Raw genomic sequence first — 19,481 nt, 5'->3', positions numbered from 1 at the left:
CTGGCTTCCCTCTGGCACTCAGGACCCGGGCTTCCCTTATAGCCCTGGCTTCATCCAGAAGGTCATTCAGAAAGACGTCTGGTCTAATTAGCATGTTACCCTTTTATTATTATAGATAAACATTTAGAACAGTTAGAACTATTTACAATAGCTAAGATTTGGAAACAGCTCAAGTGCCCATCAGTAGATGAATAGATAAAAAGCTGTGGGACCTTTGCACAATGGAATACTACGCAGCTATAAAAAAAAAAGGGATCTCTTACCCTTTGTGAGAGCATGGATAGACCTGGAAAATATTATGCTAAGTGAAATAAGTCAATCTGAGAAAGACAAATATAACATGATCTCACTTATTTGTGGAGTCTAATAATCAAAATAAATTGACCAACAACATAAGAAGCATGGTGGCATGGAAAAGACTGACATACTTGATGTGAAGTTGGAGGGATAAGAAGAGATAAACCAAAGAACTTAGATATTATACTAATAAGACACAGGCAATAGAATAGTGAAGACATGAGGGGATGAGTAGGGGCTGGGAGGATGGAGGTAAAGGGGAGGGGATAATGAGAGATATCTGTAATACCGTCAAGAATAAAAATTTATTTTCAAAAAAGAAATAAAATGTTGCGTTGTATAATTATGTACTAGTTTATAAGTAATGTTATTAATTAAAATTAACAATAGGTTTATATTAGTGAAAAAATAAGCCATAATTTTATAAGAAAATAATTCCTAGTAAAAATGGAAAATTTCCTTTATATATATATATATATATTAGAGGTCTAGTGCACAAAATTTGTGCATGGGGGAGGAGTGTGTCCCTTAGTCCAGTCTGTACCCTCTCTAATCTGGTACCTGCTGGGATCAGGCCTAAACTGGCAGTCAGACATCCTTCTCACAATCCAGGACTGCTGGCTCCCAACTACTCACCTGCCTGCCTTCCTGATTACCCCTAAATGCTTCTGCCTGCCAGCCTGATCACCCCCTAACCACTCCCCTGCCAGCCTGATTGCCCCTAATTGCCCTCCTCTGCAGACTTGATTGCCCCCAACTGCTCTCCCTTGCAGACCTGGTCCCTTACAACTGCCCTCCCCTGCTGGCCATCTTGTGGCAGCCATCTTGTGTCCACATGGGGGCAGCCATCTTGTGTGTTTGAGTTATGGTCTATTTGCATATTACTCTTTTATTAGATAGGATTATAACTTTGTTTTGACATTCATAAGATTCATATATGTGGAAAGTGCCATGTTTTAGAAAATATTGCAGCTCAATTTTAAACTTTTACTGAATTTAAAAATTCTTTGTTTCAGAAGAGTATTTTGACAGCTTATCCATTTTATAAGGCATCTAGATAAAATGAACACTCTTCACAGTGTTTACATAATAACAATGTGACAGATAATACAGATACATATACAGCATTTGTAGTTTCAACTGAAACTGGGACAGGATAAGCCCCCTTCTTCTTCTCCAGCCTCTAGTCCTCATAAATTCAAACATTCTGCTAATGTCAAATTCAGTATACCTGAGGCTTTTAAGAATGTTAAAGCCTCCTTTTCTTTATGACACTTAGGCAAGTACTGGGATGGATTCTGAGCCTTTCAAAGAGAATTATTTTGAATCATTTGTGTGTGCAGTCAACAGAACTCAGGAAACAGGGTTGTTTGAAGATGCTTTTAGCATCATTTTAGGTAATTGTTGGGCATTCATCAAGCTTCAGAACTTATGTGTGGAAATCTCTTGATCTACCTGCCCCTGAATGTAACTTCTAGATTCTAAATAGGGTTTGAGATGTTATCCTGAGGTTTGAGGCTTGACATAGTACATTTTTTCACTGCTTAATTAGTATATTCAGATTACGTGTGTGACTTCTGAGCTCCAGTTTATGCTGCTTATGTTACCACAAGAATACACAAGAATGGACACTGAAATTGACACCTACTAGAGCAACAAGAAAAACAACAAAAAATAACTTTGGACTAAGTATTCTTTAGAGGAAGAGAAGCATAAAGTATTGAATACTCTGAATAGCAAAGGAAATGTATATATGTTGGTGATGTTCAAGCCTAAAAACAAAATAAAAAGAAAGAAAGAGCTAAATAAATTACTGTTTATTTGAATATCCCAATAGTATATGCTCTAGGATGGTGACGGACAAACTAGTTGGTGTCACCCAGCAATGCCTGAAGATATGGAAGAAGAAATGTAACCAAGCATTAAGCCATTGCAAAGCCAATGGATTACTGTGTGCAAGAACAATTATATGATTGTTGAAGTAAGGAAGGTGAATATGGCACCAGAACATTTTATCAGAAAAAGAACTATCAGTGAAACCACACTTCAGAAACGTTTTTGAAAGAGTCGTGGTATGTTGCTATTTGCAATCCAGCTGTTCCCATATTGACAAGAACGACTACACTCCCAATCCCAAACCTGGGTGCTCATGCATTTATTCAACAAACATTTATATATCAATTAGACTTCTGATACAGTATATTGATGAGATGACGAGGGCCCTATCAAGCTAACTTATTAGAAAAGGCAGGTTTAAAATGTATTTGAGGTGGGATGTATAGGATATGGAGACTGAATGACGTAAAAGGACAAAAGGAAGTTTGAGGTTTCAAAAGGGAATATATTCATGACTCCCATGCATCCATAAAATGGACACTTGCCAAAGATTTTAGTTAACTCATTAATTATCGAGGAGTCATAGATGTTATAATTAATTAAAGTGAGAACTAGAGAATCACACATATATAAAGATTAAGAATGCTAAAATTAATTTACAAATAGAGATAAAATTGACTTATTTCTTGAGCATAAAGAGAAATCAATTGCATTTATGCTAGACAAAATCCATTTGCATGATTCTGGACAACAATCATCTACAAGTATAAGAATTGTAAAATAGCTCAAATATAGAAAAAAAAAAGTACAGAGAACCGATAAAATCAGATAGTACTTATAGAGTGCTTCTATTGAAATAACCCAGTAATCTTTTTGGTTCATTTTAAAAGAAAAAATGTAATGATTTTAAAATTTTTTGAGTTTGCTTTTTGTCCAAGATTTAAATATAAATATTGACAAAAGCTCCCTATATTTGACATTTGGTCATTGGGGTTACTTTTTCAGAAAAGACTGATTACAAGGCTCTTAAGGTTGTTTTTTTTTTTTTTTTTTTTTTAATCTGAATATTTCAGATGGGGCACAATAAACAATTGCTAACAAAGTGAGTTCTCAAGTAGATGGCCAACTGTAAAATCTGACTTCATTGCCAACTAGCTATTGACTTTGGTAAAGTTATTTATTTTCTCTATAGCTCAGTTTCTTCGTTGCTGGAATGGGGAAAATAATACTATTTAATTTCTAGGACTGTCGAGAGGAATTCATGAGATAATAAATGTATGTGTCTAACCTATCGTGAGCACTCAGTACATGCTCTCTATCGGCATCCTGAGAGAGAGGCTATTACCATTGCTAGTCTTCTTAGAAAGAGTACATTTTGATGGAAGCCTATAAAAGTCTGACACCCTTTTTCTAATGATAGCATTTGCTAGTTCCCTCCCATTTTCAGTTGCACATGTTCTCGTCACCTCAGAAGAAACATCCTCAAAAGCCAACTCCATAAGACACAGCTAGGGGCATTTTCTTAAGTGATAGGAATGCCCAGTATCGGCCATGGAGATCTCTTCTCATCATCTCTTAAGCCCTTTGGCATCATAAATTCCATAACACTCCCCTTCAGCTGTGAGCATTTTCCAGGTGAATCCAGATTTTGACACTCTGGCAGCAAAAGTATTGCTTGGTTTCTTCTTCCCCATAGCAAGTATTTATCAATCAAATAAGAATTACTTAATCAAATAAAAATCTAAAATTACCTAAACCTTATGTAAGAGGAAAAAATTTGTATAGCAAAATTGAAAACATGCTATTAAGAAATGCTGAATAATAAATGACTTGGGTAAATCTTATTGCTGAAGAATAAAGGTTAAGAAATACTGAACAAAGCAGTTTTATACATATACTCCAATCACTTAAGCAAGGAGTCTGCAATTCTTTTTTGCAATTGCAATTAAAGTCTTTAGTGTCAGCTTTGCTAAAAAAAAAAAATATGTTTAAGAAAAAATTCTGGAAGAACAGATCAAATTATTAAGTAAAATTGCATCAGGATGATGAGTTTATGGCTTTTTTCCCCCCCAGTTTCTTTACATCTTACTCTGCTCTCCCAATTTATTACAATGAATCACTTTAATGTTTAATTAAAAATAAGGAGAACCCAAACTCACAAAACCTTCACGAATGCTCCTCCCTTCTGTAATATAAATCAAGTCTTCATTTAATATTATTTCACTAACCACCATACTGCTATGTCAAAATTTCCTTTGTTTTTAATACAGAAAATATTGTTTCTAATTGGGAATATACCTTAAGAGTTATGGAACACCTGGCAAAAAATGTAGCCAACTTTATGACAGAAAGTTATGTTTTCGTGGTAAACACACGATTGTTATTCCAGCTTTGGCAATAGCAAGTATGCACTTCTGTTAAAGTTACCAAGTCACTTATTCCCCAGAGTCCATGGAAACTACTTTTATTATTTTTTTTATTTTTTATTGTTGACACTATTATAGATGTCCCCTATTCTTCCCCAACCTCCCCACATCCCCCCTCCCCCCGACTTTATTCACCCCCACCCAACCCCTGCCCTCCTCCCCTGGCCTTTACCACACTGTAACCACTTTTCTTTTAAGTATATCTGTAAAAAATCACAAAATCAAAAATGAAGTTTTTTCCAGAAGTTCCATAGCACAAGGCTGAGGGGTAAGTAGTCTGTGTTTAAATTGACCTTAAAATAGATCAACAGTTTTGGTTCCTTTGTAAGGATCATACACTTACGTTCCTCAATTGAACTTAAGAAAGATGTGACAAGGAGAAGAAACAATAAGTAATTTAACTTCAAAATCAGGAAAAAAGACTGCCTAAAACTGAGCTTGCTAACTTAATGGACTAGCAGTGAGGGGCTGTGAAAGTAATTCCCTCACAATGTTTCTTTTGTCTGCCCCTAGAAAGGAATGCATAGGTTACACGCCTAGACTCCCTTTTCCATGGTAACGGCAATTTTCCCCAGGGCAACAGGAAGTATAGGAAGGAAAAATATTTCTGCAGGTGGGAGGTGGGGTTAAATAGGTGAATTTCTGGGTAAACAATCAGGCTTCCCCAGGCTCCGACTTTCTTTTCACCAAGGACCCCTTGCCCTGCTGCTCTTTTCCTTCCCTTATCCCATCAAAGCTGACTCTTAAGAATCTGACATAGTGTTTTTACAATGTGAACACTGATTAGAGGACATTATGTTAGGTATTTACTCACACTAGGGAATGTGCTCATAACCACAAGTTATGATGCTCCATGGGTGACAGTTAAGACATAAAGACAGATTAGAGAAAAGAGAATCATTTGGTAAGCCTTAAATTACACTCTTGTAACTTGCCTTCTAATAAAATCATTAGGTTAGTTCTATGCAGAAAGATTTAAATTTTTTCTATATTTAATTGAAAATATGGTTTAAAGAAAAACATAAAGTTTACCATCTTAAGCTTTTTAAAGTATACAGTTCTGGAGGGTTAAGTATATTCACATGGTTGTGTAATGCATCTTTAAAATTTTTGCAGGTTGCAAAACTGAAACTCTATAATCATTAAACACCTCCTTATATCTCCTTCACCATAGCCTCTGGCAACCACTTTTCTATTATCCTATTAATTGACTACTTTAGATACCTCAGGTCAGTGTTTGTCCTTTTGTGATTGACTCATTTCACTCAGCATAATGTCTGAAAGGCTTATCCATGTTATAGCATGTGATATAATTTCCATTGTATGTATATACCACATATGTTTGGGTTGCATCCACCTCCCTGCTATTCTGAATAATGTTACTATGAATATGGGTGTGCAAATATCTCTATAACATCTTGCTTTCAATTCTTTTGCATATATACCCAGCAGTGGTATTGCTGGACCACATGTTAATTTTATTTTTAATATTTTGAGGAACCTCCATACTGTTTTCCAGAGCAAGTACACTATTTCGAATTTCCACCAACAGAGCACAGGGGCTCCAATTTCTTGTCACATCCTTGTAAACATTTGTTATTTTTCGTTGTGTTTTTTTAAATAGTAGCCATTTTAATGGATGTGAAATACTATCTTGTGGTGGTTTTGAAGATTTATATTTTTGGATAACAAATTTTTTTTTTGGCACTAGACCATTCACTTTATAAACATTGTCTACAGCTTCATTAATTACTATATCATATACCTGCAAATATTACAATACTTGGCAAATACACAAAAGAAATAAAAGATGTAGTGATTTCCCATGACTAACAGGAAATGAATGATAACTTGGCAGTTGAATTTGAAAGTATGAATCTCTCAGCCATTTACTTAACTCCCAGAAGCACATGTAAACATCTGGCCTCAATGTTCTATGCCAAAATATATATATTTTTTTGCTATCTAATAAGGATGCCACCAATTTTTTATGAAAAACAAACATAGAGCCATGGTAGTATTTTTAAAACTATTTATAAGCTACTTAAATAAAATGGAAAGGAAAAGACTACTGATTGATACTCATAATATAATACAAATTTCTAATATAGCTTTAAGAAATGTAAAAACGACTTTTTCAAAATGGTGTGGCAGATTAAATAGAAATTACACTGATGTTCTCCCAGGACTAAACTGGAATTACAAACAGCCCTGAATAGTCAACTGAAGACTAACTGGAGAGAACCTTGATAACCAAGGACAGAAAGTAGAGACTTCATAGAGACTGGTGGGCTGTACGCAGGTATGAAAGGGGTGACCAGGCTTCCACAGACAGCAGCTGAAGTTCTGGAGGGATATTTCAGCTGTGGGTTTCCCATTGAGAACTCTGGAGAATTCTTTAGAAAAGAAGCTAAATTAAATGGAGATTGGAAATGTATCAGATATAGAGTTCAGAATAATAAATTCAAGTATGCTCAACAATATGAGAAAAGATATAGAAACTATGAAAAATGACCAGAAATTAAAAAATACATAGCACAAATAAAGAACACATTGACAGAAATACACAACAGATTAGGGGAAGCCAAGGATTGGATCAGTGAATTAGAAGACAGGGTGGGAAAAAAATAATTCATTCAGAGGACAAAAAAGAAAAGAAAAAAACACAATTTAAAAACAGCTAAGAAGCTGTGGGACAACCTGGAATGTAACAATATTCACATTATAGGAGCACCAGGAAGGAGAAAAAGTTAGCAAGGGATAGAGAACGTGTTTGAAGAAATAATGGCAGAAAACATAATTAACCTGCTGGAGGACAAAGTCACACAAGTTTAAGAGATACAGAGAGTCCTAAGCAAGAAGAAGCCAAACAGGCCCATGACCAGACACATTATAATGAAGATGCCAAAAATTAAAGACAAAGAAAAAGAAAAAAGCTATTTGTTACTTACAGAGGAACTCCTTTAAGGCTATCAACTGATTTTTCATAAAAAACTCTACAGGCCAGAAGGGAATGTCATGACGTATTAAGGTAATGAAAAGCAAGGATCTGAAACCAAGACTAATACATCCAGCAAGGCTGTCATTCAAAATAGATGGTGAAATAAAAATCTTCCAAGACAAAAAACAAACAAAAAACAACAAAAAAAACCCTACAAGTAAATGAGTTTATCACCACCAAACCAGCATTGCAAGAAATGCTAAAGAAACTGCTGTAATAAAATAAATATTTTTAAATCAGTAAGCACCAAATAGGAAGTGGTTATTAGGGCTCAGCTATCAGCAGCCAAGAAAGGAAATTATTTCTTGGCTAGAGTTTTAAATCTAGTAGGGTGTTTGTGATTGGTTGTCCTCAGGTATTGATTCTGTATCCTTGAAGAATTTGCAGACTTAGATTTTTGTTTGCTTAGATAGGTTGCCAGGGATTAGAGCCACATCAGTCTAATGGCCTCCTTGTTTAATTAATTTAACAGTCTATAAATTAACATTTGAAAACTTTAATTGATAGTGTATAGTAGGGATAAGTAGGCACTTCTGAACTTGTAGTCCCTGGGTCAGGAGCATCTGCATGTCCTGGAATTGGTTAGAAATAAAAATTCTCAGGTCCAGAGAAGCAGAAACCCGGATGGGATTTACATTCAATCTGTGAGTTAGTAAGCCCCTCAGGTGATCCTAAACGCACAGTGAATTTTGAGAGCCATGTTCCCAGGTAATTCCTGTGTGGCTATTGCCCAGTATGATAATCAAGAAACATGGTAGCTAACTTTCCACCTCACTTTCAAATTTTGCCTATTTTTTCACAGCAAATAAAAATGTTAACACTTTGAACTCTTATTTTTCTCAGATTTTGAAAATGCCTGCTAACATTGCTTCCATATTTAGGGCCACCTTTTGTCTCTTATTCCTTAAGTACTTTTATAAGATGAGTCCCAAATATTAAATTTTAAAAACGCTAATGCTATAATATTTTAATAAAATAATTTTTGTGCCTATAATTTCATGTAATTTATGGAGAAATTTGAGAGACGTGAAGTGTTGTTAAGCCAATTTACAATGGAGCTGACAAAGCTTTGTATTTGCCATGTTAGACCTTAGGAGAGAGAGCTCATCTCATAACGCTGGTAATGCATTATTTCTTCTGCATAATAAATGTTATTGTTTAATGAATCATTAACATTGATTCTTTTGTTGCACATTCCTAACAAAATTATAGTGCTTTTAAGGAATGCTGACAGGACTAATTTCTAATCTTGGTTTTTATAACTTGTTCTTCCTTTATACAATACTGCCAAACAGAACTAAGCAGGCTAAGGAGGGAAAACTTCCAGCAGTAACACATTATGTTTCACACTGATTCTTGTGAGTCAGCTCAATAATATGCTGTTTTTGAAGGTCAGCAGCTGGCAAGAAAAAGCAGAGAAGTAATGCATTACGTTTTAAAGAGCATACAGTACTACGCACACAAAAAAATTTCTATGTAGCCAGTAACATAAGACTGCTTTTGCTTTTAGATTTCCCACACTGTGAAGTTATTGCTCAAAAACATGATTACTTCTCTTTGTAACTGTGGCCATGGTGTAACATTTGTATAGCAAACTAAAAGAAAACCAATAAATACACTTTTAAAAGACGCTCCCTTTTTTAAAAATAAATATTTTTATTAATTTTAGAGAGGAAAAAAGAGTTAGAGAGAGAGAGCTGGAAACATCAATGATGAGAGAGAATCATTGCCTCGGGAATCAAGCCTGCAACCCCGGGGATGTGCCCTGACCAGGAATTGAACAGTGACCTTCTGGTTCATAGGTCTACATTCAACTACTGAGCCATGCCAGCCAAGCAAAATGCTCCCTTTTTAATTATACACATTTAGTGTAGAAAACCTAGAAAATAAAATCAAAAGCAAAACTATCAATCAAAATTTCACCTTCCAGAATAGCCATACAAATATTTACATATGAAAAATATATGTTTATTAAATGTTTTTATGTTCATGAACCTATATATGGTTCAGATAACTAAGAAAACATTTCTCAGAAGTACTGAAATGAGTTGTACAAACATCAAATAACACTTTACGTTTTAAAAGTAATATAGTAGCCCTGCTGGTGTGGCTCAATTGGTTGAGTGTTGTCCCATGCACCAGGAGGTCATCATGCTCGCATTATGGGCCTGACTCCCCAGTGTGGGGTGTGCAGGAGGCAGCCGATTGATAATTCTCTCTCATTGATGTTTAATCTCTCTCTGGCTTTCCCTTCTTCTCTCTGAAATCAATAAAAAACATATTTTTTAAAATAATAAAGATAGGCCTATGTCCAAGAATATTGGTCAACAAAAAGGTATAAAAAGGATTATACATCATGATATAATATCCCAGTTATGCAAGGCTTGTTCAACATTTTAAAATCCATTAACCTAATCCATCACATCAATAGACTAAAAAGGAGAAATCACATGATCTTCTCAACAGATACAGAAAATGCATTTGATAAACTCCAACATGCAATTATGACAAAAACTTTCAGCAACCTAGAATTAGAAGGGAACTTTCTCAAGTCAACTTGATAAAAAATACTTATAAAAGGCCTAGAATAAAATATAGGGGGAAAGCTTTGTGACAATGGTCATGGCAATGAATTTTTGGATATGACATCAAAAGCACAGGCAACAAAGACATAAATAAACAAGTGGGACTACTTCAAACTAAAATGCTTCTGTATGGTTTAGGAAACAATCAACAATGTAAAAATGCAGCCTACCAAGTTGAGAAAGTATTTGCAAATCATATATCTGATATGGTGTTAATAACCAAAATTTGTAAGATTCATACAACTCAATAGTAAATAACAATATGATTTTAAAATGCTCAGAGAATCTGAAGACTTCTTTTGACAGAAGAGATACAGATGGCCAACAGTACATGAAAAGATGCTCAACATCAATAATCATCAGGGAAATGCAAATCAAAACCATGATGAGATATTACCTCATACCTGCTAGAATGGCTATTATCAAAAAACTTTGAGATAACAAGTGTTGGCAAAGATGTGAAGAAAGGGAACTCTTGTACACTGTTGGTGGGGATATAAATTGGTGCAGTCATTATGGAGAACAGTATAAAGGTTCTTCAAAAGCTAAAAGTGGGATTACCATATGATTCAGTAATTCTTCTTCTGGGTACTTATCCAAAAGAAACAACAACATTAATTGGGAAATATATCTGCACCCCCATGTTCATTGTAGCATTATTTATAATAGCTAATACATGGAAACAACGTAAGTGCCCATTAGTGGATGAATGAATGAATAAAGAAAATGTGTTATATACAGGGTGTCCCTAAAAACGGATATACACTTTGAATAATCTACACTAAATTCAATGGATTAAATTTGAAAAGAAAAGAACATCAATTGAACTGTCAGCTGTTAAAGTATGTATACATTTTTGAGACACCCTGTATATGCAATGGAATATTATTCAGCCATATGAAAGAAGGAAATCTTGCCATTTGTAACAACATGGATGGACTTTGAAGACATTATACATTAGACAGACAAAGATACCATATGATCTCACTGACTTGTGGAATCTTAAAGACAGAGAGAGACATAAAGAACTCATAGATACAGAGAAGAGATTGGTGGTTACTAGAAATGAAGGCATTGGGGCACTGAGCAAAATGGGTGGATGTGGTCAAAAGTTAGACTTTCAGTTGTAAAATAAGTAAGTCCTTCTGGTATAATGTACAACATGGCATCTATAGTTAATAGCACTGTCTTATATATTTAAAAGTTTCTAAGTTAATAGTTGTCATCATAAGAAAATAATTTGTAAGTAGATATGATGATGGATGCTTACTAGACTTATTGTGATCATTTATATATATTGAATTATACCTAAAACTAATATAATGCTATATATCAATTATATATAAATTAAAACTAATTTAAGAAAAAGCAAGAAAACACACTTTAATTCACACCTAACTTCCTATGTTCCTTCTCAAGTAGGATCAAAAGGGAAGTGATGAGTGAACATTGGATTTTAATACTAGTAATAAGGCTTACACCTGGTTTTCAGAACTGGGCATTATGTCAGTGTTGGACTGACAGGATAATTTGATATGCCAATTTTGTGGCCCTAATGTTAGTGAAGTACCATCACTTTACTGTAATTATCCTTAAGACTCCAGTCAGTGATAAAATCTGTGTGCTACTCAGGTTATAAAAATGAGCCAGTCATAATCTTGAAATCAACTTAGGGCTAGAAGATAGGATGTTGTGGTATTTTATTAGACATATTCTACCCTTAGGTTGATGTAAATGATATATGAAAATGATGAAAACTCTTAGAAATAGAATAGAAAGAACATGTTTTTATTATTTAATTTCTTTTATCTATAATAAATTTTCATGAGGGGCTGTGTCAGGATAAAGCATCTACCTATTTCTTTCTTGTTTTATGACATGGACTCCTTGAGAAGTACTAGACAATGATACAAATTATGTAGGTGATAATTAATTCTTTTTATATTTTATTGTTTAAAAATATTATTATTGATTTCAGAGAGGAAGGGAGGGAGAGAGATAAAAACATCAATGATGAGAGAGAATCATAGTTCAGCTGCCTCTTGCACTGCAATCTGAGTACGCGTGCTGACTGGAGACCAAATTGTGACCTGGTTCATAGGTGAACACTCAACCACAGAGCCATGTTGGCTAATTTTAATTCAGTGGGTTTTCTTATGTAAGGACTATAAGGTCAGATATAAAATAGTAATTAAAGGTCTTGCAGGGGGTCACTTTCTCTTTAGAGTTTTGTCTTGGGTTAAATGTCATTCTATAACTTATTTTGAATTACCAGGAAGCAAGATTCCTGTCTCTGGGGATTATCTGCAAATAGAATTAGGAAGTTTTATTGTGTGCTAAAAGGATTTCTTGGGAGGTTAATTAGGGAGGAAAAAACCATCTAGTCTCTCTTCCTCTTGTTATTCTTTTTGAATTCTCAAACACTAATAAAAATAAACATTTAAGAAAGTGAGCATATTCTAGAAAAAAACTCAAGTGCCAAAAATTAGGAAAGACAAATTCTTTATCTGCCCTAAATGATGATATAATAGTGCCTGTCCCCAAACGATTTGGGCAACCATGGTACCTAAGAAAGTTGGAGTATTTGCCTGGAGAATCATTAGGTGTTCATCCTTCAACTGCATTAGGTATCTCAGTATAAGGTCAGTTCCCAGCATTGTGTCCTCTAAAACCTAACCCAGTGTCTGGCACATTAAAAGAAATCAATAATTATTGAACACTCAACACATTTATTCACTTCTTCATTTACTGATCCATTCATCTATCCATCTATTTATTTACTCATTTAATTAATTATTCATCCAGATTTTTCACTACATGTACTCAAAGAAGCTAGAAAAAGAGTAAAGGTAGGGATTTGAGTATTTACTTAATCTCTGGCACATTAAAAAAAAAACCCAATTATTGAACACTTACCTTTATTAATTTATCTATCCATCCATCTATTTATTTAATTATTATTTATCCATCCAGATTTCTCTCTACAAATATTCAAAGAAACCAGAAAAATTGTAAAGGGTATGAGTTGGGTATTCACGTTTTCTAAGGAAAGCATTTGGTGCTTGGATAATAAGTTAGTTATCACATATCTTATAGGCATGAACCAAATATTCCCTCATTCTTGCTGTGCATGTTCTTTATTGAATTCAAAACCATTTAACTACATTTTGATTGCTACTATTAGTCCCTAAATAATTTATTTACCACCCTCACCAATAAGCATTTCTTTCTTTCTGTAGTTCTTGATTTATCTGGAATTCATTAGTATATTTTTTGAGGTAAAGATCAAAACTAATTCTCCTCCACACTAATATTTAATTGCATTGTATATTTTTTAGAGTTCTTTACTTTTCCAATGTTACTGATATAATTTATTCAAGAATGGTAACTCAGAGCTCCAATAAAGTGAAACAGGTCTCTATCAAGATTGACCAATAAATGTACATTTATGTGTTTTACGTTATATTGTGTGGTCCTCATTTTAAACAATTGTTTTCGATTAATAACTGGCATAGACTACACTGCATTAGAGGGTTTCTTTAAGCAATTTCTGCAGCTATAAATAGATTTGTTGATATCACTTTGGGAAGCCATTTTTAAAAATTTTTTTCGTAGAACAGGCATGGGTTTTAACAAATATTACCATTGATGAGTACAGTGAGTTTAATTTTCTAGACTAGCCTTGTGATCCTGCTATATAATCAAAGGTAATACAATCTTGGGGCTCAGCAACTTTTATTGTTTTACCTAAGTTTTGTTTAATCATGACTTATGGGGAGAGGGAGGGGTCAGGATGTGGAGGAGTCTACGTATGAAAAAACAGGGATGAATGGGACATTTCAATGTCCTTTCAGAGTTATTTGATTATAAGCTTTTATACCACACTAGAGGCCTGGTGTATGAATTTGTGCATGGGTGGGGTCCCTCAGCCTGGCCAGGGATCAAGGCCTATGGAGGGGGAAGGCCAGCTGGCTAGGGGGAGGGACCACAGAACTTTGGCCAGCTGGCCCCCTCCCCCCAATAGGGGCTGATGGGAGGGCCAGTTGGGGGGAGGGGCCAATTCCCTCGACCTTTCCCCATTGAGGCCCATCAGGGGGGTTAGGGGGGTGGAGGAGTCATGGGAGGTTGGCCAGCTGGTGGGGGGAGAGGCCACAGCAGTGTGGCCAGTGGGGAGGAGGGGCCATGGAAGGTTGGCTGGCCAGGGGGAGGGGCCACAGGTTGGCCAGCTGGTGAAGGGAGGGGTCACAGCAATGTGGCCAGTGGGGAGGAGGGGCCATGGAAGGTTGGCTGGCCAGGGGGAGGGACCACAGGTTGGCCAGCTGGTGAAGGGAGGGGTCACAGCAGTGTGGCCAGTGGGGAGGAGGGGCCATGGAAGGTTGGCTGGCCAGGGGGAGGGGCCACAGATTGGCCAGCTGGTGAAGGGAGGGGTCACAGCAGTGTGGTCAGTAGGTGGAGGGGCCATGGAAGGTTGGCTGGCCAGGAGGAGGGGCTGCAGGAGGTTGGCCAGCTGGTGGGGGGAGGGGCCACAGCAGTGTGGCCAGAGGGGAGGAGGGGCCACAGCAGTGTGGCCAGTGGGGTGGTGGGGCTTTGGGAGGTTGGCTAGCCGGGAGAAGGGGCCACAGGAGGTTGGCCAGCCAGGGGAGGGGCTGCAAGAGTTGGCTAGCTGTGGGAGGTTGGCTGTGGGAGTACACTGACCACCAGGGGGGCAGCTCCTGCATTGAGTGCCTGCCCTCTGGGGTCAGTGCATGTCATAGTTACTGGTTGACCAATAATTCTGGTTATTTGGTTGTAATGGTTGCTTAGGCTTTTATATATGTGGTTTAAACAAGTAATACCTCAGCTAGGCATTTGATAGTCATTTGATATTCATTTGATTGTGTGCCCCTCCCAATTTCTCCATTTCTATCCACTGCACTGCACTCCATGAAAGTCTGTGACCTCTGGGCTAGATGGACAACTATTCAGTTTACCTTGCTTCCCAGGAGAGTTTTTACTTCTGTTTTTATATTACCTCATATCTTCCCCCTTTCTCACTGTATTCCATGTATTGTTCTCAATAAACCTCTGTGTTTATGTGACCACCATGTCATGTGAACCCAGCAACTCTTCAAAACTGATACCTCATTAAGAGTCTCCTTTTCAGGTTTATTTTGATGGGGTTAAGGATGGGGATGAGATGGCAATCTGTTGCATTTTTTCCACCTAATATTTATGGTGTGTAGCATAATGGTGGTTCAACTTATATGCATTGAAATGATTAGTTCAGGTTTCTATATGTAACCTGTTATTCTACAACTTTGAGTAATGTCATTATGTATTGAAAATCTGATAGGATGATTACTTCAACAATATCACTTGTCACTTTTCTTTAGATGACTTTTATAGTCACTCTAATATTGTACTAATTGTTAAAGATTTGTGTTAATTTCTTGCACATCACTATGACTTCATTTGGTATGTCTTCCTTTTTGTCCTCACTTATGTTTTTATAATTTGCAATTAATAAATCTCAAGTATTCCATGTAAAGTTAATATTAAAAATGAATTTATATATTGTCAATAGAGTATTGTGTGGCTTTTTTATGTGTTAAAGCTTTGCATCATTAATCCTTTATATTATGTCAATAGTTGCTACTGTGACTTCATTTTATACTTTTGCAGCTTTGTAATAATTTAGTTGATTTCCTGAAGTATTGTGGATAATTGATAGTGTCTTGCTTAATGAATGTATTATTATTATTATTTATTTATATTCTTTTATGAATGTATTCTTTATCCCACTTTCCCACCAGCCTCCCCAACTTGGAAACTTACCCTCAATTCTACACCCCTTCTTCCCATATCCCCCACCCTCCTATTCCTCCATTTTCTTCCTCCACCACTCCCTACCCTGTCTGCTCTCCCACCCAGTTCATTCCTCCATCCTGTCCATTCCCCCTCACCCAATTTCCCACCCATCCACTCCCTTACCTCACCTTACATTCTCCACCCCAACACCCCCATACTGTCCACTCTCTAACCCCTCCACTCCCCAACATTGTTCATTTCCCCCCACCCAATCCACTCCCTCACCTCACACTCTCCACCCACCAACTTCCCCATGTCATCTATTCCCTCACCCCTTCACTCTGCCACCTTGTTCATTTTCCCCCACCTAATTTTCCACCCCATCCACTCACTCACCTCACTCTCCACCTGTCCACTCCCTCACCCTTCCATTTCTCTACCCTGTTCCCTTGATGGTGGTAGGCGCTGAAATGATCAGGACACAATTTGCACTTAACCACTAAATCTTTATTGATTGAATTTATTATAACATCAGTATTAGTAATTGAGAGAAATAAAGAGAATACAGCAATAATAATGAGGGAGGGTAGGGGTGTGGGATAGGGATAGGGATAGGGGGAAGAGGTAAAAAGGAGGGCGACTGATGGGAGCAACATTTCTTACTCATCACTTCCATTTCTTCATCATTTTTGCATAACTTCCATGAATATTCACCATACATCACATCAATGTCATCTCAGCAACAATTTCTCAAAGGGTATCTATCCACCCTATAACTCACTAAAGATTTGCTCACAATCTTAATCCCTGGAGTTAATACTCAAGGCAAAGAGCCATCTATTAAATGATCTGTTTGATCACCTTTGAACTTTATCCCACTAGGGTTTTTTTTTCTTCTTCCATGTTCAAGTCACCCTAAACAGGTTCATCTCCCTGCAGTTCCCTCCGAATTTATTTGAAATTATTAAAGGTAGCAATCACAGGATAAAGGATCACAAGTGCACATGTCTACTTATAGTGATATCTAAGATATAATCATGCTGTGTAACTAATCCCACCCACTTAAGATTACTTATTAATCCCTCCCACCCTAAAATTACTAATGATTATATATATCCCCTATGCATTAAAGTGATTACACAAAGAACGCTATTTTCCACAGACTAATTCGATAGCGTTCCACAATCTGAAACAACAAAGAACTTTCCCACAAGATGTGCCCTTCCTGAGATGAAAATGTAGTGGTTCCCACTGGCTTTCATCTCTGCAGGTGGTCTCTCATTCCCGCCCAGGTCTTTCCCAGCAGTGTTCTTTGTTGCCAGTCTTGAAATTCAATCTGATGTTAAATGTCTGTGGTAGATGACAACTGGGTCAATTCAGGAGTCTAAGAGGTACCTGCCAACTAAATTCAGACTGCACTCTATAGATGTGCCCCTTATTTTGTGCACCTGTTAGTGCTACCTCACATGATTTAATCAAACTAATTCTTCATTTTCCAGCATCCATTACAAGTACCTAATTGCTCAAACTGAATTGACTGTTAAAAATGTAAACTTCTTACATATTCTAGCATGATGAACTTTGCTAGTTTTCCAAGTTTGACTGAAAATGGGAGCTCATACCTTCTTCTTCCTTGATTTTCTTAATTAACTCTCTGAATTTGGGCCAAAAGTCAATCAATTTTGCCAATTTGTTTCTAAGGATTGACTATTGGCTTTGTTTAATAATTGATATTGCTTTATTTATCTCCTTTATGTTTTTATTCTGCTCCCTAGTTTATTTAGAAATTTAATTACTTTGGTCTTTTCTTTCTTAAGAATAAAGGCATCTCTGTTGGAAAATGCCCAAAAAATTTAAAGTATCCAATTAACATAAGTTGATCAACAGCAACAGCAACAGCAACAAATTAAATCAATCGACTGAAAGGAAACTTATTAAAATTCTGCTGCTACAGAACAACAAATTTGAGATCACATATCTTTAACATCTACATTCACAGATAGCATATATAGCAAAACAACATAGTGCACACTGCCAAAAGTCTTTCACAAGCTTCACTAAACAGCCAGATGTGTGTCAGCGGCTTCATCCATGCTTTCCGTGACGACCACTGTCGTCACTGGCCAAAGTCTCCAGACTTCTGCTTGCAGTTATGGCAAATGTCCGTGTGCACATGTTGGGGCTGCAGACAAATGAGCCATTTCTAGGCCCCCTGCAGCTTAAAGATCAATTGACAACTATAAATTTGACACAACACAACTTGAATTCAAAGATAATGAGGATGGATTGATATTGATATCTGAGGTAAAATGTGAAGTGACGCTTCAAAATAGTCCAGAAGCACAAATGCACCATTTAAAAAATAATGACATACTTTAAAAACACATGAGTGACTGACAAGTTGGCTGATTCCACTGAAAAAGAAAATGAAAACTGATTTGGAATAAAAAGCCAATTAGGTATCTTCTTTGGATTTGCATATTTGTGTGAGTGTGTGATTTTTTTTTAGAGGCCTAATTGATAAAACTAAAATTACACACGATGTTAAAATAAAAGTTGAAGATGAACAAGATGAACTATTATACAAAACTCCAGTTCCAAGGAGCCTCTAATTCACAGTGTTTGTTGAGAGAAGTTCACAGTATTTTACATTACATTACTTCCTCGGTTTTAATTAGCTTAACTCTAAACACAGTAAAAATTGACTAGTACTTTACAGTTCAACAATTAACAATATGAGCAGTCCCACTCTAGAGTTGTTAAAAAATTCAAGTTCTTAACTAATCTACAGTTAAAAAACATTTAAGAATTTAAACATGCAAGAATAAGGATGGATGATAATGAATAGTAAAAGATGAGGTTGATGAAAAAATGAAACTTCACCATTCAACTCCTCTTTCTAATAGGCAATTAGAAATACACATATATATACATATACACATATCACATTGTTTTCTACTGCTTAAGGGGTGTTTTGGCAATTGGAACTGTGTGTTGACACACGTTCCTCGAGTCCTGCTTCCTTCTTCTCCACGCGTGGCAGCGAAATGGAGCCTCGGCGACCAGGCAGGAAGGATGACGCGAATCCTGCAGCAGGGTAATGGCAGTAGTAAAGAATTAAAAGAAAGACAGGTTAGACAAACAGGTCAAGGTAGTAGCAAGGGACCAGGCTAAAGGAAGTCAAGGCAGTCCCCAGGAGACACCAGATGATGTCACTAGGCTGAACACAACCTCTGAGCTGTCTGTTGCTTTGAGTCATTTGACTTGTCTTCTGGGGCCTTTCATTCATTGGCAACTGGATGTGGAGCTCACGACAGAAGCCCATGCCCTCAAGACAGTGTCCTGTGCCCCAATTCCTCTTCCTCAAAGACATCCTTCCCAGGAATGAGCGTGGGCACACATGTGAAGACACACTCAACATGCAAGAGTCCATCCGAAAGGGCACTTCCTTCTGGAGCCCGAGGTGCTGTGTGGCAGGGATGTGGCCTGCTCCCGGGAGAACTGGTCACGTTGCTGCTCCTTGAGAAGTAACAAAATCACGAAAGAGAA

The sequence above is a fragment of the Pipistrellus hanaki genome, assembly GCF_964339955.1.
Source record: "Pipistrellus hanaki genome assembly, chromosome: 10".
NCBI lineage: Eukaryota > Metazoa > Chordata > Mammalia > Chiroptera > Vespertilionidae > Pipistrellus > Pipistrellus hanaki.
Note: the sequence above shows the minus strand (reverse complement) of the source record.